Consider the following 22,461-nt stretch of genomic DNA (forward strand, 5'->3'; position numbering starts at 1 on the left):
AATAGTTATGGGTGAGGACAAAGTCACAAAGTTCAGCCACCAGGTTGGCCATGACATTATTGGGGATAATGTTCCTGACGGCTTGTAGTCCATCTTTGTGTGGAATGTTGGTGTAGAGGGCTTCTACATCCATATTGGCCAGGATGGTGCTTTCAGCAAGATCACCGATGGATTGTAGTTTCCTCAGGAAGTCAGTGGTGTCTCGAAGATAGCTGGGAGTGCTGGTAGCGTAGGGCCTGAGGAGGGAGTCTACATAGCCAGACAATCCTGCTGTCAGGGTGCCAATGCCTCAGATGATGGGGCATCCAGGATTTCCAGGTTTATGGATCTTGGGTAGCAAATAGAATAGCCCTGGTCGGGGTTCCAGGGGTGTGTCTGTGCGGATTTGTTCTTGTGCTTTTTCAGGGAGTTTCTTGAGCAAATGGTGTAGTTTCTTTTGGTAACTCTCAGTGGGATCAGAGGATAATGGCTCGTAGAAAGTGGTGTTAGAGGGCTGCCGGGCAGCCTCTTGTTCATATTCTGACCTATTCATGGTGACAACAGCACCTCCTTTGTCAGCCTTTTTGACTATGCTGTCAGAGTTGTTTCTGAGGCTGTGGATGGCATTGTGTTCTGCACAGCTGAGGTTATGGGGCAAGTGATGCTGCTTTTCAACAATTTCAGCCCATGCATGTCAGCGGAAGCACTCTATGTAGAAGTCCAGTATGTTGTTTCGACCTTCAGGAGGAGTCCACCTAGAATCCTTCTTTTTGTAGTGTTGGTAGGAAGGTCTCTGTGGATTAGTATGTTGTTCAGAGGTGTGTTGGATATATTCCTTGAGTCGGAGACATTGAAAATAGGATTCTAGGTCACCGCAGAACTGTATCATGTTCGTGGGGGTGGAGGGGCAGAAGGAGAGGCCCCGAGATAGGACAGATTCTTCTGCTGGGCTAAGAGTATAATTGGATAGATTAACAATATTGCTGGGTGGGTTAAGGAAACCATTGCTGTGGCCCCTTGTGGCATGTAGTAGTTTAGATAGTTTAGTGTCTTTTTTCTTTTGTAGAGAAGCAAAGTGTGTGTTGTAAATGGCTTGTCTAGTTTTTGTAAATTCCAGCCACGAGGAAGTTTGTGTGGAGCGTTGTTTTTTTATGAGAGTATCCAGTTCTGAGAGCTCATTCTTAATCTTTCCCTGTTTGCTGTAGACGATGTTGATCAGGTGCTTCCGCAGTTTCTTTGAGAGCGTGTGGCACAAGCTGTCAGCATAGTCTGTGTGGTATGTAGATTGTAATGGATTTTTTACCTTCAGTCCTTTTGGTATGATGTCCATCTGTCTGCATTTGGAAAGGAAGATGATGTCTGTCTGTATCTGTACGAGTTTTTTCATGAATTTCCGATCTTCCAGTTTTGGACAGTTAAGATAGCGACCTTCATGTCTGTGATTGCGTGACCACAGAGATTGAAGTGTTCTCCGACTGGTTTATGAATGTTATAATTCTTGACATCTGATTTGTGTCCATTTATTCTTTTACGTAGAGACTGTCCAGTTTGACCAATGTACAGGACAAAGGGCCATTGCTGGCACATGATGGCATATATCACATTGGTAGATGTGCAGGTGAACGAGCCTCTTATAGTGTGGCTGATGTTATTAGGCCCTGTGATGGTGTCCCCTGAATAGATAGGTGGACACAGTTGGCAACGGGCTTTGTTGCAAGGATAGGTTCCCGGGTTAGTGGTTCTGTTGTGTGGTATGTGGTTGCTGGTGAGCATTCGCTTCAGGTTGGGAGGCTGTCTGTAGGCAAGGACTGGCCTGTCTCCCAAGATTTGTGAGAGTGATGGGTTGTCCCTCAGGATAGGTTGTAGATCCTTGCTGATGCGTTGGAGAGGTTTTAGTTGGGGGCTGAAGGTGACGGCTAGTTCAGCAGGTGGGTATTGTAGTTGTAAGAATGCTTGATAGTGAAGAAACAGATTGACAAGCCAGAAGAGTACCCAGAAGTCACCTACTACAGGACAGGCCTAACAAAGAAAATAACAGAACGCCACTAGCCGTCACCTTCAGCCCCCAACTAAAACCTCTCCAACGCATTATCAAGGATCTACAACCTATCCTGAAGGAGCTCACGAAAGCTTATGCTCAAATAAATTGGTTAATCTCTAAGGTGCCACAAGTACTCCTTTTCTTTTTGCAAATATAGACTAACACGGCTGCTACTCTGAAACATGCCTTAGAGTGATTTAGCTTAACAAAGAGAAGGTGAAGGGGTGACTTGATTACAGTCTATAAGTATCTAAATGGGGAACAAATATTTTCTCTAGCAGAGATGGTATAACTCGCTCCAATGGATGGAAGTTGAAGCTACACAAATTCAGACTGGGAATAAGCTGTACATTTTTGACAGTGAGGGTAATTAGCCACTGGAACAATTTACCAAGGGTCATGGTGGATTCTCTATCACTGATCATTTTTAATTCAAGTTTGGCCATTAAAAAAAAAATCTGTTCTATGAATTATGGGGCAGTTCTCTGGCCTGTGTTATACAGAAGGTCAGACTAGACTAGACAATCACAATTGTCCCTTCTGGCCTTGGAATCAATGAATAAGCCCATCAGGAACTGATTAAATACTTAGGTTCCTGGGCAGGGTAAAGGGATGTACAGTAGGGAGAGGGCTGATGGGAGTTGTTGTGCCCTCATTAGCAAAGCCATCGTACTTGTAAAGTATCCTTTTCCCATGTCTATCTTTCACAGTTCTGTTAAAGTTCTCCACATCTCCTTGCTGATGAAGAATGTAAGCCATACTTACAGGATGGGGGACTCTATCCTGGGAAGGGTACCAATATCCCACCTTCATTAAATAAGTCATTATTGACTAGAGCCTAAGCTACTTACACAGTTTTACTTAGGGTACGTCTACACTTCAAGCTGGGGGTCTGATTCCCAGCTCAGGTAGAGATACACACACTAGCTCTGATCCAGGTTGGGCACTAAAAATAACATTGCTGCAGCAGTGTGAGTGGCAGGAGGGACTAGCTGCCAGAGGATGTGGCTAGCATCATGGATGGGTGTTTACACCTAGCCACTTGTGCCCCTACGACTACACTCTGGTTTTAGTGCACTAGAATGGGTTAGTGTCCTCGAGCTTGGAATCCTGAAAATGTAGCCAAGCCCCCACTAAAACTTACTGAGGCAACTGCCATTTGAAATCCTGAGTAAGGAGTTCAGGGTTTGAGCCATGTGTCTTTATTCTGTGCTCTGTCAGCATCTAGAGATCCCAACAAAGTGCCTGCTCTGCTTGATATACAGCAAGATCTCAGGCTGTCAGACATGTAAATCAATTTAAATTTAGTAAATGAGTCAGGAACAGGATATGGAGAGGAAGGGATTTTGGGCAGAGTGGACAAACAGCTTTTCCCAGGGTTTATGGGAAATCACTGCAAGAGAATCATAGAATATCAGAGTTGAAAGGAACCTCTGGAGGTCATCTAGTCCAACCCCCTGCCCAGAGCAGGACCAATCCCCAATTAAATCATCCCAGCCAGGGCTTTGTCAAGCCTGACCTTAAAAACTTCTAAGGAAGGAGATTCCACCACCTCCAAAGGGAACGCATTCCAGTGTTTCACCACCCTCCGAGTGAAAAAAGTTTTTCCTAATATCCAACCTAAACCTCCCCCACTGCAACTTGAGACCATTACTGCTTGTCCTGTCATCTGCTATCACTGAGAATAGTCTAGATCCATCCTCCTTGGATCCACCTTTCAGGTAGTTGAAAGCAGCTATCAAATCCCCCCTCATTCTTCTCTTCTGTAGACTAAACAATCCCAGATCCCTCAGCTTCTCCTCATAACTCATGTGTTCCAGACCCCTAATCATTTTTGTTGCCCTTCGCTGGACTCTCCAATTTTTCCACATCCTTCTTGTAGTGTGGGGCCCAAAACTGGACACAGTACTCCCGATGAGGCCTCACCAATGTCGAACAGAGGGGAACGATCATGTCCCTCGATCTGCTCGCTATGCCCCTACTTATACATCCCAAAATGCCATTGGCCTTCTTGGCAACAAGGGCACACTGTTGACTCATATCCAGCTTCTCGTACACTGTAACCCCTTGGCCCTTTTCCGTAGAACTGCTGCCTAGCCATTCGGTCCCTAGTCTGCAGTGGTGCATTGGATTCAGTCAGAAGGATGGGGGTCGATGCCAGCAGGAGGGGACGGCTCTTTCACTGGATGAGAATGTGGGAGGCTTGCAACCCATGAAACAAAAAGCTAAAAATAATGAGGTGTTTTATGAAAGGGCCCCCGCTGTTACCCCAGCATTATGACTAAGACTGGGGTATGAATGAAGCCCAGTTTGTCCTCCCTTACAGGGGGGATCCCAAGCGTGTGACAAATGCTCCAGACCTCTCCCCTGGAGCCCCACAGAGGGGGAGCTGCAGTGACTGGGGCCTCTTGTACCCAGCTCTTGCCCCACCCTGCGCAGCACCAGAGCCTCCCGCTTCCCCTGCCGGCTCTGGGGCTGGGCCCAGACCCCTCCCTGACCCTGCAGCCCAGGCTCCCAGCACAGCCACAGCCCTGCCCAGGGGTCTGCAAGCCCTGAGGAGCCCTTTATAGCCCCCCCGGCACCCAGGCCAGCCCCTGATTGGCTGCTCCATTATCCTCTGTGCAAATTAGCTCCCACCCCCGAGGCTAATGAGGGCCCAGGTGGCTGTAAGGGGGGAGGGGAGCTTGGCATGTCCTGGGGTGACAGTTAAACCGACACAGCAGAGTCACCCTGTGGAGCTGGGGGTCACTAGGGAAGGGAGGGGGCAGTTCAGGGGGGCTGAGGTGCAGGAGGGGCTGCAGGGGTCAGGAGATGGGTTCAGGGGAGCAGAGGGGGTTGGGGGTTCATACAGGGCTCATTAGGGGGACTGAGGAGGGGGCCAGGATGGGGGAGGGGCAGAGTCCAGGCATGGGGTAGATTTGGGGGGCAGAGTTGAGGGGATTGTTGAGGGGGGGGGAAGTTCAGGGGCAGTTTACAGGGGTCAGTGTTGGGGAGGGGGAGAAGTTCAGGCTGATCCCCTCCCTCCCCAAGGCAGGGCTATGGGGCACAAACTGGCTTTATTAGCAGGCAAGGACTTTCTCCTCCTCCCAGCCCCATGCGGTTTGGGGCTGGGGGCACAGAGGTTGGAGCAGGGGAGGGGTGTTATCAAGCCAAAGGGCGGGGGGTTGTTTGCTTCAGGGCAGGGAGCAGAATGGGGCGGGTGCCGTTCAAAGGGCAAGCGAAGGAGATGGAAGCAGGAGGTGGCAGGTGGCAGTTCAGGGGGCATGAGGGGGAAAAGGCTTTTTGGGGGTGACTGAAGGGCAGGAGGTGCAGGGCGAGGGAGGGTGTCAGGAGGCAGATTCAGGGGAGCAGAGAGGATTTGGAGGGGTTAGTAGAAGACCCATGGGGAGATTTGTGGGGGGAGGGTGTGGGAAAGGTCAGATTACAGGAACTACTGCTGCTTCCCCCTGCCCCCCCCAATTAGCCCAGCTGGGCCCCTCTGCCCTGGGGTGGGGAACTCCCAGGGGCTGCTAGGGTGCCCAAATAGCAAGTTTGAAAAATCGGGACAGAGTGTGTGTGGGGTAATAGGCACCTATACAAGAAAAAGCCCTGAATATTGGGACATCTGGTCACCCAAGCCCCTGCAGCGTCCCTGCCCCAGGAGACCTGTTGCCCCATCACCCGCAGGCCGAGCTGTGGGAAGGGAGACCTGAGCCGCCCCAAGGCGGGAGGCCGGAAAGCCTCAGTGCAGCAGCAGCAGGGGAGAAGAGCCCAGTGCTGGGAGCAGCGGAGAGACAGAGCCCATATGTGAGGTGTAAGAATTGGATGGGGAGAGGTGGGAATTAATGATCACCTGGAGAGTGGGAGGCCCTGAGTGGCAACACTAGGGTTGGTCGTGTTCTGTGTGTTTATTATTGACTTGGAATAATGGTCTAAAAACTTGAGATAGGAAAACTTGCCCGGGACACTGAATTCTTTTGTTTGGGTGGATTGTGAGGAATTTCAAAAAGAGCTTGATAATGTCAGGCAACATTCAATGCGTCTGTGCAAGGTGCTGCCTTTCAAGAAGGCTGACTTAAGAAAATTCAGGGAGTTGGTAGGTAAGATCCCTGGGTAGCAAGTCTAAAGGGAAAAACAGTTCAAGAGTTGGCAGTTTTTCAGAGACATTATTACTTGCCTGTAGCAAGGCGAAGGCTCACCGGCATAGCGCCTCCTGCTGGTCATCTTGGAAGTCAGCTCTTCAGCACTGGGAGCCCCCTCTGCAGGCTGGTGTCTTGCCTGCCTTAGGGCCCCCATATCCCTCCTGGACCTCGGTGCCCCTTTACCTTGGGGTGCTGCCCCCTAGCTGTACCCCTACACTCTGGGTCTCCCATCCCAGGGGAACCCCCAACCCTCTAAACCCACCTTGCCTCAGTGGCTACTGCCAGTCATCATCTAGCCGCTGCTCACTGGAGCAGACTGCAGTCTGTAATGGCCACTCATCATTGGCAAGGGGGTAGGATCTGCTGCCTTTGCCTATCCCCAGGCTGCCCCTCTGCCTCCCCAGTACCTTTCTTAGGCCTTCAACGAGGCCTTAGCCTGGGGATTTACCAGGCTGCTGCTCCCCAGCTCCCTTTGCCCTTTCCCAGCACTGCTCCACTTCAGGTACATTGCTCCCAGGCAGCTAGCCCTTCTCCCTCCAGGGCTAGAGTGATACTCCTCTCACTTCTGGCCCCAAGCCCTCTTATAAGGGCCAGCTGGACCCTGACTGAGCTGGCCACAGCTGTGGCTGCTTCCCGAATCAGCCTAGCCCAGCCACAGCCCTCTCTAGGGATGCTTTTAACCCCTGTTTTACTGGAGTGGGGCAGTTGCCCCACTACAAGGCCTAAAAGCAAACTATTCCACTGCATGGGAAAGATAGGAAGTATAGCCAGAGACCATGCTGGCTTAACCAGGAGATCCTCAATGATCTAAAAATCAAAAAATTGTTGTACGTAAAGTGGAAACTAGGTCAAATTACGACAAAGGATGAACATAAATAACACAAGTATGTAGGGACAAAACGAGAAAGGCCAAGGAACAAAACAGATCATAGCTAGAGACATAAAGGGTGACAAGAAAACATTCTACAAATACGTTAGAAGCAAGAGGAAGATCAAGGACAGGGTAGGCCCATTACTCAATGAAGAGGGAAAAAAACAATAACAGAAAATGTGGAAATGGCAGAGGTGCTTAATGACTTCTTTGTTTCAGTGTTCAAGAAGAGGGTTAGTGGTAATTGGACATCTAGCATACTGAATGCCAGTGAAAATGAGGTGGGATCTGAGGATAAAATAGGAAAAGAACAAGTAAAAAATTATTTAGACCAATTAGATGTCTTCAGGTCACCAGGGCCTGATGAAATGCATCCTAGAATACTCAAGAAGCTGACTGAGGAGACATCTGAGCCATTAGTGATTATCTTTGAAAAGTCATGGAAAATGGGAGAGATTCCAGAAGACTGGAAATGGGCATCTATAAAAAGGGAAATAAGGACAACCTGGGGAAATACAGACCAGTCAGCTTAACTTCTGTACCTGGAAAGATAATGGAGCAAATAATTAAGCTCTAAATTTGCAAACATCTGGAAGATAATCAGGTGATAAGTAATAGTCAGCATGGATTTGTCAAGAACGAATCGTGTCAAACCAACCTGATAGCTTTCTTTGACAGGGTAACGAGCCTTGTGGATGGGGAGAAGCAGGAGATGTGGTATATGTTGACGGTAGTAAGGCTTTTGATGCAGTCTCACCTGACCTTCTCATAAACAAACTAGGGAAAGACAACTTAGATGGAGCTACTATAAGATGCGTGCAAAACTGGTGGAAAACCATTCCCAGAGAGTAGCTATCAATGGCTAACTTCCTGTCAGGGTGGTTAAGCACTGAAATAAATTGCCTGAGGGGTTCTGGAATCTCCATCAGTGGAGATTTTTAAGAGTAGGTTAGACAAACACCTGTCAGGGATGATCTAGATGATGCTTAGTCATGCCATGAGTGCAGGGGACTGGATTAGATCAGTGGTTCTCAGCGGGGGGTCAGTGAGCCCTTTCAGGGGGGCCGCAGAGCCCCACGGCTGAAACCTGGAGCCCCAGTGCTGAAGCCTGCCCCCCTCCTTCCCCCTAAGCCAGGGGTGGTGCGGGTCTGAAGCCAGTGTGCCCCCTGCTCTAGTTAGGAGCGGCGCGGGGCTGAAGCCCGCGGTGCCCTCCCCATCCCCCCCAAGCCGGGAGTGGCGCAGCCAGAAGCTAGGTGGGGCTGAAGCCGGCAGGGTCCCCACATCCCCTCCAAGCCAGGAGCAACGCGGTGCTCGAGCCGGCAAACCTCCCCTCCCCCACAAGCCAGGAGCAGCAGGGAGGCTGAAGCCGGGAGTCCCACTGCCTTGCCCCTGAAGCTGGGCATTGCACTGGAAGCCGCCCTGCCTGCATACAGCCCATAGCTACCCCCTGCCTGCACCCTGAGCTACCCCCTGCCCATACACAGCCCTTAGCTATCCCCTCCCTGCACCCTGAGCTACTCCCCTCATTTCACACAGCCCCTAACTAACCCCCTGCCCGCACCCTGAGCGGTTTTCAAACTTTTTGAACTGAGTCCCCACTTTGAGTTATATTTTTGGTTGCATCGCCCCAGAGCACAGACAAGCTGGGTGCCCTCCTGAGTGAGTCAGTGGGTGGAGATGGCACATCCCCCCTGGACCCTGCTCTGTGGAGATGGGATGAACCATGCCAGGCATTCCTCCCCCCGCCCCCCCCAAAAAAATAGAAGTAAAACTATGCCTATGCCCAAGTGTGTCCCCTTGGCCTGGAGCCCACGCTTCCCCCCTGCCGGGCCCTATTGTTTTTATAGGATGTTTTTATAGGGGCCTCAGCAAGGAAAAGGTTGAGAACCCCTGGATTTGATGATCTCTCAAGGTCCCTTCCAGTCCTATGATTCTATGTGCAAAGGAACAACTGAAACCGGGTGACATGGGCAAATCCACTGAGCAGCTGGGCTGACAGATAAAGTACGGCAACTGCGTGGCATGCGGCAATGAAGAGAAGAGATTCCCCCATGGGACAGTAGACGGAGCCACTGCCCAATCCAGCTACACTCACAGCCCCACTGTCGAGAAGAGACACAGAGAGGGAGTGTCATGGTTTGGGGTCACTGCAGAGAGTTTGGGCCATCAGTGTTGTTACTGGGGATTTCTAACCCTACATATTTCAGTCTGTTTGTGTGTGTGTGTGTGTGTGTATAGTTATCTAATTTCCCTTGTAACTGTGGAAAATCCAGTCTTTGGGTTGGGGTTTAACTGCTTCACCTGAGGGTTGCTCTGTTGACTCCAGAGCTGGCCCTGCCTATCCCACCACAGCGGTTACTAACTTGTGCCCCATTGGGTCTCCACCCCATCCCCCCCCAGTGAGAGCTCAGGGCTCTGTGAAATTTTCTCACTGTTTAAGTGAGAAAACAAAGCCCGTTTTTCATAAGGTCAGTCATTCTTATCAGCATCAGGCCTCTCAGAAGGGCTAATTTAAATGTTAAGGGTTCCTGCATCACTTGGGATCTTGGGTTTGTTCTTTGGAAGTATCACATCTCCTGAAATGTTTGCTGACCTCACCCACTACCCTTCCTCTCAGGGCTAAATAAAACAAAAAGTTCCAAGGCAACATTTCAAAATAAATAAGCCAGCACAAAAAAGTCCGTTCCCAAGTTTATTTTGTTTAACTGTAAATGGTTTTCTGTTGCTTCTTATGTGTGATTACATTAAAACAAGAATACTAATTTCTTAATGCACAATAGGGAGAGTAAATGACAGTCATGCTTTAAATATAGCAGTTTAATTGTCTTCAACGGATTCTAATTGTCTTCAACTAAGCTATTGCTGGAAATGGCCAGGTCCTGCTGCAGCTCTTTGCAAAAGCTGTCTAAAAAGGCAGAAACTGTGTTATTGTTTTTATTTATGGAGTTTTTCAGAACTCCCTTGATTTTATTTATTATTCTGGATAGAATCCCTTTCTCCAAATCTCTCAAACTTGCCTTCCCTCCATAGTGGTCTATCAGACATCTCTGTATCCAGGATTTGACAAACTCTTCATAGTTACAGGTTTCAGAGTAACAGCCGTGTTAGTCTGTATTCGCAAAAAGAAAAGGAGTACTTGTGGCACCTTAGAGACTAACCAATTTATTAGAGCATAAGCTTTCGTGAGCTACAGCTCACTTCCCCATATCATGCATCTGAGGAAGTGAGCTGTAGCTCACGAAAGCTTATGCTCTAATAAATTGGTTAGTCTCTAAGGTGCCACAAGTACTCCTTTTCTTTCTTCATAGTTACTTATCTATTTCACATCATTGTCAAAGTTCATCTCTTCCAGCAGCTTCTTTAGCAAAAAGAACTGAAAGAAGCTTTGGCTGGCGTATTCAAGGGCCTGTTCACTGCTGAGAAAATTGTCAACTATTTCTAGTCCGAGCCTTTTGTTGACATAACCCACCAGGGCAGGTTTGAGACACTGATCACAGAAATTCCTCGCCCTTGTTTGGCTTTCCTTCTTTTCCAAATAGAGATCAGTAAATATGGAGAAATAATGAGGTTTCAGCTTCTCCAGACGTTGCTGAGGATCGTTTTTTTTGATAAAATGTTCATGCATCTTCTGAAATGCCCAAGCTGCTTCCCCCAAAACGTGACGCTTCAGGTCAACTTCAAACAAAGAAGAAGTGTGAAGTTGCTCAATATCCTCCTCTTTTAACCTCTCATTAACCATATGCAGCAGTTCTCCACAATAGGTTTCATCATAGTCTGTTTTGGATTTAACTTTTTCTTCAATGTATTTCTTGCATTCTGTCATTAAAGATAGAGCAAACTCTTCAGTTTTACAGTAACATTCCTGTGAGAAGTATTCTACAACTGCTCTGGTCCATTTTAAGTTTAAGTACTCCTTCTTCATTGTGAAAGACTTCATTCTATAATCCAGCAGGCTTTTTGCATGTTGTAGTATCTGTCTGACAGCACCCCCTCTGTGCTTCAGATCCTTTCTCAGCTGGAGATCCATATCCTCAACAACCTGATGTTTCTGTAAAGTACAGAGCGTTAACTCTGACAAGGTTTCTCGCCACATCGTTTCAAATTCTTTTTTCAGTTTCTCATGGTCTAATTTATCTTCTCTGTTTCGGTATTCAGCCAAGAGTCTGTCAACTTCCCCTTCAATTTTCTGCTTGTACTCAGACTGGATATTGTCTATCTTGTGCTGTCCTCTTCGTATTCGAATTGCTTCCTTACAGTTACTGGTTGAATAATTTTCAAGTTCTCTTTTGAGGCTATTTGCGCTCCTTTTGAAATCTTCTCTGTACTTTTCTATCAGGTTCAAATTTGGAGCTTCACTTTTAAAATACTGTTCTATGTTATTCAAGAGCTTCTGTTCTCCCTGCTGTAGCTTCCCTTGTGCTTCCATTTTTAAGCTGTGAAAGAGATCACCCTCTAGTGTCTCTGGCAGCTGATTCGGGATAAAAGTTTCTTTTTCAGATATCCAGAGATACATCTCCTTGCGGAAACCCCATTCCCATTCAGAATACTTCATAGACAGCAGGTTATAGGCTTCAGCTACAAGGCTGTTTCTAAAGCTAAAGATGAAGTTCTCATGTTTCACTGACTTCCACAGGTTCTTCAACCATACAATAAAATCAGGAATATCCTTTCCAGCTCTTTTCCGTGAACGGTTCTCTATGAATTCAAACAGGTATTTCTTTAGCTCACACACACTCTCACTGTATCCAGTGTTTACGGGAGCCATGGGAGGGACTCCATGCCGCAAGCCAGGCATGTACCAATTGTGTTTTTCTGGGTCATACTCCATAATATCAGAAAATGCCATTTCCCTGCTTTGCTTTTCCATCCTTGCTGCAGCTTTGGTCATTTCATTCAGCTGCTCCAGGAGGTGTTTCCTGTCCCTCATGTTTTGATCATGAGCAGACACATCACTGACATTCTGGTGCACAAACTGGCAGTTTGGCTGTTGTCCTATTTCCTCCATTCTGAGAAATGCATGGACCACAATTTGCAGAACATCCTTCATTTCTGTGGCATTCTCCATGGTCATGTTAACGATGGTGATGTCACTCAGTCCAATCACCAGGGTGGCCAGCTCATTGTCATGTTGATAACTGTCTTCCAGTGCTGTTAGTTCAGGGGCCTTCAGACCTTCAGTGTCTATCACCAGGATGAAATCACAGCCAAGCAGCTCCTGAACAGCTTCTGTAACTTTAATGAGTGTCATGAACGCTCCTCGCGTACATCGATCGCTACATTGATCAACTGCAGGCCGAACATGGTGTTGAGAAGAGTGGATTTCCCAGTGCTCTGCACTCCCAACACTGTTATAACCACCATTCTGGATCTACCCCCTAGTCTGATATGGAGATGAGTTAGAACATCTACTACCCAGTTCATGGGGATGTTGGAGGCATCTCCATCGATCAGCTCCACAGGAAACCCTTCCAGCATCAGGTCAGCTGCTGTGCATGGGAGATGGGAGAATGGTCTTTGGCTTTCTTCCATTTTCCCTTCTTTAACCATTGAGCATTCAGCGTCATAGAACTGTCCCAACTCACGCATGAAATGCTCCACCCCCAAGGAACTATCAGATATTAATTTATCTAATTCCTCCAGCTGTTTTCGGTCCACTCCTGGAGTTTCACATTTCTCTTTATAGTCTGCCCGCATTTCAGAAAGATTCCCCCTAGCAATATTATCCAGGCTAAATTTCATCCATTTCAGAAAGTAATGTTTCTCCACTGGATTCAACTGTACTATTCCATTGATAAACTTAGTCAAACCATTAGTACGGTCACACTGATTCCGCTGTCTACGTATCTCTAACCATTTCTGTTTCAGCGCAGATTTATAGTCTTCAATGGCCACGTCCCCTTGCCTTTTCATTTGGCACATCTCTTTTTCCAATTGAGCCAAGTTTTTCCATGGGTCTCCTTGCAGGCTCAGCATTTCCCTTTTGTATTTTGCCCCATCTCTTATTTCTGCAGTGATTTCTTCAGTATATTTCCTCGCACACTGACATGCCTGACACTCTTCATCCACCTGGATTCATAGGTCACGTGCCGTCACAGCCATGGCTTCCAAACTCACTGTCTTCGGAGATGAATTCACTATGGTTCCTATGGTGGACTTCACCTTTTTCCACAAATCCTGCATTATTCATGGTACTATCTTTCACCAGTACTAGTGATTTGCTCAGTTTCAACACTGGGGACAGCTTATTAAGAAATCCCAGAGTTTCTTTGGGTTTCTTATTCTTGCAGTTGAGGATGAAGTAATATTTAGAGCTGGATTTTTTCAGAGATGATTTGAAAAATCATCTCGTATTCTCTCTCACCGATGCTCTTGGTAACTATGAACACTGCGGAGGAGACCGCTGTTAAAAAGCTAAACTGTAGCCAGTGGGACTCAATGTCTCCATGCAGATTTGTAACTGCAATGGGTTCTCGGAAAAGATCAGAAATTTCCGTCCCCCCAGGGAAATACCAGGAAATCTCAACCAGCCCATCTGTGATTTTCTGAAGGAAGTTCCCAGACTCCATGTCCCGATGGATAAAGAAATTGTGGTGCTGCTGGGAGGGGCTGAGAACCTCATTGAGGAGTTGGGACTTGGAGAAGCTGCAGCTCCCCATCCACAGAAAAGAAATCGTTGGCATTTCTGTGAGCACCAGGCTCTCCTCTCTGAACCCTCTGCTCTGTGCCAGGGAGTGCGGCCTCCACTTCCTCACAATGTCCCTCATGACCCACAGTAGTAGGGTGCCCTTGGGGGTGTTGAGGGCGGGTAGCAGCAGAGGGAGGGCAAACTGGCACTGGACATTTTGGATAGGATCTCCTGCTGTAGGAAACTGAGCAAAGCAGAACAGCACAAAGAACATCAAGAGATTGCAGAGAAACTTTCATCTCAGTGTCACTAAAACAGAAAGTGCCATCAGTATGCAGTTTCTCCTCATAATCATCCATTTCTTCTGCAGGAGCCTTGTGCCCAATGCTTGTATTTCTGGCCGTCCCATTCAGAGCCATGACCTTCCTCAGGAAATGCCAAGGTAAATCACCTAATGCCTCTGGAATCCTGTTCTTGATGCTTTCTGGGCAGATCTCCAAAACATCCCTCAGCCTGATCTTGATGCTTCTGTGCTTCTCCAGGTTTAATCTGGACAGAACATCTTGAAATGCTTTACTTCTTTCTGCAGAAGGAAGTTAAAACAAACCAAAATTTCAGAGTAGAAAATGGTGACTTTATATACAGTTTACTCATTCCATAGACAGCCTGATGTTTTTAATTTAAAGAAAAGCAGAACCCAGTAAGTAACAGATGACTTATACATCCTGGGTTCAATTCTTCTCTTACTTATATTGGTATAACAAAAATGAAGCCAATGGGATTACTTCCATGCAAATAAAACATAGTTCTGGCCCACTTTGAACTCCACTAGGTTGGTTTGCATTGTTTGATCCCAATCCTTATCCTCAGCGCAGTGCAGAGTCCACTTGAAAATGGCTTAAGTGGCCAACTGAGAATTTCCTAGAAAATCTTCCAGTATAACCAGCTCTATGACATCCCAGCTCACAGCTACTGGAGGAGGGGGCATAGACTCAGGACCCTGTCTCTGTGGTGATCCCAGAAGCTGGAATGATCCCTTGGCTGCTCTAAGCTGCTGCTCAGGATCAGACTGGTGCCTGGCAGTCTGAGGATCAGGTGGCTGTGATGGTAGCCTACACCCGTCACCCTGAGCTGTGCTGGGCATCAATGGCTCATCCGGAGGATCTGACCCTTTATTTCCCTTTCAGCAGTCAGTGCAGATTACACCTTCTGGGAAGACTTATTTTTGATTTTCTTCATATCTTCCTCCATCTCTTTGCTGGGACATGTCTTTTACAGGTGTAGCTAACAGCACTGTGGCTTTGCTTACCTCCCAGCGACCAAATCAGTCCCTTCACTCACGCTACTTTCTCTGTCCTTTTGGGGAGCTGTGAGTACTGTCATTACTTACAAAGCAAATTTACCCACATTGCAACATGGGGAGCTAATGCTAAGACACCTCCAGGCCAGTCCTGGTACGGTAATGTCTCCAGTGCAGTGTTAGGGTATTTGGACCTGATAAATGATTAATCCATTTAAGACATTATTAAGGTCACAAGAGCAAACTATTCCACTGCACAGGAAAGATAGGAAGAGTGGCAAGAGACCACCCTGGCTTAACCAGGAGATCTTCCATGATCTAAAAATAAAAAAAAAGAGTCCTACAAAAAGTGGAAACTAGGTCAGATGACAAAGGATGAATACAAACCAACAACACAAGTATGTAGGGGCAAAATTAGAAAGGCCAAGGCACAAAAGGAAATCAAACAAGCTAGAGACATAAAGGGTAACAAGAAAACATTCTACAAATACATTAGAAGCAAGAGGAAGACCAAGGACAGAGTAGGCCCATTACTCAATGAAGACAAAAAAGCAATAACAGAAAATGTGGAAATGGCAGACGTGCTTAATGACTTCTTTGTTTCGGTTTTCACTAAGAAGGTTGGTGGCAATTGGATGCCTAACATAGTGAACACCAGTGAAAATGGGGTAGGTTCAAAACAGGGAAAGAGCAAGTTGAAAATTACTTAGACAAGTGAGATGTCTTCAAGTCACTAGAGCCCAATGAAGTGCAACCTAGAATACACAAGGAGCTGACTGAGGAGAAATCTGAGCCATTAGCTATTATCTTTGAAAAGTCATGGAAGACGGGTGATATTCCAGAAGACTGGAAAAGGGCACATATAGTGCCTATCTATAAAAAGGGAAATAAGGACAACCCAGGGAATTACAGACCAGTAAGCTTAACTTCTGGACCCGGAAAGATAATGGAGCAAATAATGAAGGAATCAATTTGCAAACATCTAGAAGATAATAAGGCGATATGTAATAGTCAGCATGGATTTGTCAAGAACAAATCATATCAAACTGACCTGATAGTTTTCTTTGACAGGCTGACGACTGTGTGGATGGGGGGAAGCTGTAGATGTGGTATATCGAGACTTTAGTAAGGCATCTGATATAGTCTCAAATGACCTTCTCATTAAAAAACTAGGGAAATACAACCATGATGGAGCTATTATAAGGTTGGTGCATAACTGGTTGGATAACCATTCCCAGAGTAGTTATCAATGGCTCACAGTCATGCTGGAAGGGCATAACGAGTGGGCTTCTGCAAGGATCAGTTCTGGGTCTAGTTCTGTTCCATATAGTCATCAATGATTTAGATAATGGCATAGAGAGTACACTTATAAAATTTGCAGACGATACCAAGGTGGGAGGAGTTGCAAGTGCTTTGGAGGATAGGATTGTAATTGAAAATGAGCTGGACAAACTGGAGAAATGGTCTGAGGTAACTAGGACGAAATTCAATAAGAACAAATGCAAAATATTCCACTTAGGAAGGAACAATCAGTTGTACATGTACAAAATGGAAAATGACTGCCTGGGAAGGATTACTGCAAAAAAGGGATCAAGAGGTCAGAGTGGACCACAAGCTAAATATGAGTTAACAGTGTAAGACTGTTGCAAAAAAAAAAAAAAAAACCTCATTCTGGGATGTATTAGCAGGAGTGTTGTAAGCAAGTCATGCAAAGTAATTCTTCTGCTCCAGTCCACGTTGATTATGCCTCAGCTGGAGTATTGTGTCCAGTTCTGGGTGCCACATTTCAGTAAAGATGTGGACAAACTGGAAAAAGTCCAGAGAAGAGCAACAAAAATGATTCAAGATCTAGAAAGCATGACCTATGAGGGAAGATTGAAAAAATTGGGTTTGTTTAGTCTGGAAAAGAGAAGACTGAGAAGGGACATGATAACAGTTTTCAAGTACCTAAAAGGTTGTTATAAGGAGGAGGAAGAAAAATTATTTTCCTATCCTCTGGTGATTGGACAAGAAGCAATTGGCTTAAATTGCAGCAAGGGAAGTTTTGATAGGAAATTTTTCCTAATGTCCGAACTGTCAGGGTGGTTAAGCACTGGAATAAATTGCCTAGGGAGGTTGTGGAATCTCCGTCATTGGAGATTTTTAAGAGCAGGTTAGACAAACACCTGTCAGGGGTGGTCTAGATGGTGCTTGGTCATGCCATGAGGGCAGGGGACTGGACTTGATGACCTCTCGAGGTCCCTTCCAGTCCTATGCTTCTATAATGAAGCACCAGCTCTACTTTAGTTTAGATTGAGAAGCCCTTTCTACTAAAATGTTAATTCTTCTAAGTGCTGTAAGATCTGTATGCTTACTTGGACTGTCTTGAAATTTGTTGTCTCATGGGGGAACAGGATAGGGTTAGTGACCCAAATTTCGGGGTCATTTGAGCAAGGAGTTCCCCAGACACAGCTCGTCAAAAACACAGCATTTTGCAAAATCAGCAGTCTTATAATGGAGGGGATTGTGCACCACAGAGCTCAACATCCCCTACTTGATCTCAGTCACTCAGCATTTATTTCAGCCAGTGTGTGGCACTCACTGCCCGTTTGAGGAAGCAATACTGAAAACATCTATTAAAGGAAACCTTTGGCTTTCTAGAACACTGCGTGCAAACACTCATGAGCCAAAGAGATTGAAACGTGCATGTGCTGTGAGCCTAGGCAAGAGTCTTTCCAGACAGTCCACTCTCACAGTAGCTGTATGGCTCAAGTACATTTGAGCCCTACTCTACTCCACAGTATTAACAACCTTCCTCAGAATACCATCCTTGCCACCATGGATGTCACTTTCCTATACACCAATATCCCTCACAATGATAGGATAGCTGCCTGCCCCAAATATTTAAAAGACAGTGGACAACCATCAATTATCCATCCCAAACACATAGCCAAACTCATCCAGTTCATCCTCGCCTGTCATAGATTTACCTTCAACAATAAACATTTTGTCCAAAGCATGAGAACAGCCAGGGGTACTAGGATGGCTCCCCAATATGCTAACCTCTTCATGGGTCATCCTGAAGAAGAATTTCTGGAGAAGTGCATCATGAAACCAGTGATATACCTGAGAAATTTTCATCCTATGGGAAGACAGCTTAAACTCCCTCAGACTTCCACCACAACTTCAACAACCACCACCCATCCATTAAACTCTCTGGAGCTTTCCCACAACTTCTGGACAACACAATCAGCTTCAACAATGGAACCCTACAGACAACCATCTACAAGAAACCCATGGATCACCACACCTACCTTCATAGATCTAGTAACCACCCCAACCATACCAAGAAATATGTTATTGACAGACAGGCACTCAGAGACCACAGAATGTGCTCTGAGGAGAAAGTAAGTGATATATACCTTCATGAAGGGATAGCCTATTTTTGTCAAGGTCCAAATTTCTTGGTCAAGGTATAGTCAAGGTCCAGACTCCAAGAAAAAAAAATTGAGAAACCCATAATGATAATAAACAAATAAAAACATTGTGGGGTCCATTCAAAAGCATCTCGTAGTCCGGATTTGGCCCATGGTCCGCCTATTGACTATCCCTGGCTTAACACACTTGTTGTCGATATTGTGAAGGCCAAAACTGTAACAGTGGTCAAAAAAGACCTAGATAAATTGATGGAAGATAGGTCCATCAATGGCTATTAGCCAGGATGGGCAGGGATGGTGTCCCTAGCCTCTCTTTGCCAGAAGTTGGGAATGGGTGACAGGGGATGGATCACTTGATGATTACCTTTTTGATTCATTCCTTCTGAAGCACCTGGCATTGGCCTCTGTCAGAAGACAGAATACTGAGCTAGATGGACTTTGGTCTGACCCAGTACGGCCGTTCTTATGTTCACTTAAAACCACCTTCACCAAACAAGGAAACTCCATCAGAGAAGTAGATTGCATCATGCAACAGGCCACCCAAATACCCCAGGAGAACCTGCTTCAATACAGAAATAAACCCCCTTCTGACTGCATACCCCTATTTGTCACCTACCACCCCACACTGGAACCCAGACAGTAAAGCTTGTGTAACCACCAATGGGTGTAAACAACTACACCCCATACTCGATGGGTACCCCATCATGAAAGAAATATTGCAAGAATCATCTCTTCTGGTCTTCGAACAATCTCTTGAAACTCATTGTTGCCCTGGTTTTAGGGATTTGTGTACCCCATTATGTGATCAAACTAATTGCAACCATATTATGTGCATTCTGCCAATAGGAATTAATGAAATAGAACACCACATAGTTAAGGGTTAAGTTGGAGAGAGGCTTTTAGAAGCGAGGTCATATCTAGCTGATAGTTTTTGCTAATCAGAATGGGAGGAGGGGACAGACAAGTAAACAACTGAGACTGAAAACCTTGGTGGTTGGAAAACTTTGAATCTAGGCACCTCTAATATGAAAAGTTGACTGAAAGTTAGAAAAGAGATGATCCAGTTGGGGTCATTATGACCTATGTGTTTTGTAGAAGTTAGTTATAAAAGATTAGCTAATAGAGTATATTGTGGAGCAGTCCTCGGAAGCCATCTTGAGACACTTTTTTCTGACACCCTTTCTCCCTGGTGAGTGAGCAACTGGCCACTCCAAACCTGCTGTTAATTACTCAATACCATTCCAGATGTTAGAATAAATATCTGGGATGTTCTAAACCTATTGCTTATGTCTCTGTATGCTTAAATCTAATAAACTGCAGTGTTAGATAAGAGCATACTTACTTGCATTTAATCCTTGATCAGACAGAACTGCTGTGTTCCTATTGATTGATTCCTGACACTGCATGGAGTGAAATAGTTAAGTTGCCCCTGTTGTGGGTTCTGAAAACCCCAGGTAACCCTCGTCATCAAGAGGAAGCTCCCCACAGACCAGGACACACCCACTCAAAGCAGCACCAGACTCTGCCAGAACAATAGATGCAAAACTTGCAGACATATCTCCATTACTATCATGATCAACACTCCACACAAAACACCTTTCAAGATTCCAGGATCTTATACATGCCTGTCACATGTAGCACACTTCATCCAGTGCACTAAATGCCCGAATAATGATTATATGGATGAAGCAGATAACCACTATACACTCAAATGAATATACACAGGAAAATGATAAAAGACAAAAACACCCTATCACCTGTGGGTGAACACTTTTCTTAAAGTAATCACTCTATATCTGACCTATCAGTCCCAATCCTCAAAGGAAACTTGCACAGCATTGTCAAAAGAAGAACCAGGGAGCTTACATTCATTACTCTGCTGGACACCAAATTGTGGATCATGGACATCATGGATTGAACAGAGACACTAGATTTATGGTTTATTAAAACAATCTGTAATCCACTAACCCCTTCTTTTTTTCCTATGTTTGCAGAGGTGCTAATGGCCCATTCTACTTTGAATGGTCCCTTACAATATGTGCTAACTACTTATGCTAAACAATCTGTTCCATCTTGCATTTTGCTCTGACATTGGGAGTAATGTTCCCAGACCTGAAGAAGAGCTCTTTGTGGCTCAAAAGCTTGTCACTCTCACCAACAGAAGTTGGACTAAGAAAAGATATTTCCTCACCCACATTGGCTTTCCAATATCCTGGGATCTACCCAGCTACAACTACGCTGCAGACAACCCTATGCTTGGCAGAAATCTGAGAATCATCTCTAGGAATATTGACAGGTTTCAGAGTAGCAGCCGGGTTAGTCTGTATTCGCAAAAAGAAAAGGAGTCCTTGTGCCACCTTAGAGACTAACCAATTTATTTGAGCGTAAGCTTTCGTGAGCTACAGCTCACTTCATTGGATGCATTCAGTGGAAAATACAGTGAGGAGATTTATGTACACACAGAACATGAAAAAATGGGTGTTATCACACACACTCACTTAAGATGAGCTATTACCAGCAGGAGAGTCAGGGCGGGGGGGGGGGGGGGGAGGGGAGAAAACCTTTCTTGATAACTGCTGGAAATGGCCCACCTTGCTTATCACTACAAAAGGTTTTCTCCCGTGCGCACCGCCCCCCCCCCCCCCCGCGCACTGGTAATTATTATTTTCTGTGGGTATCTGCTGCTGTTCTTGTGACACAGTGCCCTCTGGTGGGCAAAAGGTGGAATGCAACAACATTTTGGCAGAAGCTTTTTTTTCTACACAAAAAATTAAAGATCTGCATGGCTCATTAATTATGCATGCCTACAGTAGTACAGAATTCCTCCAGGAGTAATATTTGGAGAAAACCTGATTTCACAACAGCTGGTCCTTTGTAGAAGATTTTCTTCTTTGATGAAACACAAATGCCTCATGATTAAAAAAATCCCATTCCCTATGCACCAGGTGAACCCTCCAAGGTTGAAATGCAGTAGCATTCAAGTTCAAAATCTTGGTCTTTATTTTCATACCTAGTGTATCTAAAAAATCAACTAACGCTACAAGACAAAGACTGTGGTCAACATTTAGTCTTGTCTGCCACAATGAAATGGAATTCTTTACAAGGGTAAAGCTCATCTAGGTAGGAGACAGAGTTTCCTTGAAAAGGTGACCAATAATTTAAATCTGATTGAATATCAGATGAGGAGTGAGCAGAGGGATTCAAAGAGAAAAGTGATGGGTTCAAATCAACAGGTAGAGAACGTGCTTTTAGCAGCTCAACCTCAATACATTATTTCTTGAAAAAAATGCTTATGGATACACTGGACACAGAAATATTTTGGATTGCTTTTTCCCAAAAATGGCTTTTCTGAATTGTTTGGGATATATACTCAATGTGTGTCCACCTCAGATACCCATCCTACCTGACCTTAAATGAAATTGATGAGTTCAGCATTAAAAATTAAACATTGTTTTAAAATTAAGTATTTTAAATACTTGTGGCACCTTAGAGACTAACAAATTTATTTATATGCTCAAATAAATTGGTTAGTCTCCAAGGTGCCACAAGTCCTCCTTTTCTTTTTGCGAATACAGACTAACACGGTTGCTACTCTGAACCCTATTTTAAATACGTTATTCTTCCTCTATAATGTGGTCATGGCCTTTCCAGTGTGCAGTAAATCTGAAATTACTGAAATTGAAAATTTCTGAAGCTTACTTTTACCAGCTTAGGTTAAAACTTCCCCAATGTACAAAATTATTTTACCCTTGGATTTCCACTTGTCAAGGTTCCTTTCCCACTCTGAACTCTAGGGTACAGATGTGGGGACCTGCATGAAAACCTCCTAAGCTTACTTTTACCAGCTTAGGTGAAAACTTCCCCAAGGTACAAAATTATTTTACCCTTGGATTTCCACTGCCACCACCAAACTTTATCTGGGTTTCTGAAAAAATGGAGTTTGGACACGTCTTTCCCCCAAAAATCCTCTCAACCCTTGCACCCCACTTCCTGGGGAAGGTTTGGTAAAAATCCTCACCAATTTGCATAGGTGACCGCAGACCCAAACCCTTGGATCTTAGAAGAATGAAAAAACATTCATTTTCCTTACAAGAAGACTTTTAATAGA

At 45.4% G+C, this 22,461-nt stretch overlaps 1 pseudogene; it reads right to left on the reverse strand.

Moving 5' to 3' along the window:
- Positions 1 to 10,300: 10,300 nt before the first annotated feature.
- Positions 10,301 to 17,922, reverse strand: LOC142072406 (up-regulator of cell proliferation-like; annotated as a pseudogene).
- Between the last annotated feature and the right edge of the window lie 4,539 nt (positions 17,923 to 22,461).

This window comes from Caretta caretta, chromosome 6 (genome assembly GCF_965140235.1).
Source record: "Caretta caretta isolate rCarCar2 chromosome 6, rCarCar1.hap1, whole genome shotgun sequence".
Taxonomy (NCBI): Eukaryota; Metazoa; Chordata; order Testudines; family Cheloniidae; genus Caretta; species Caretta caretta.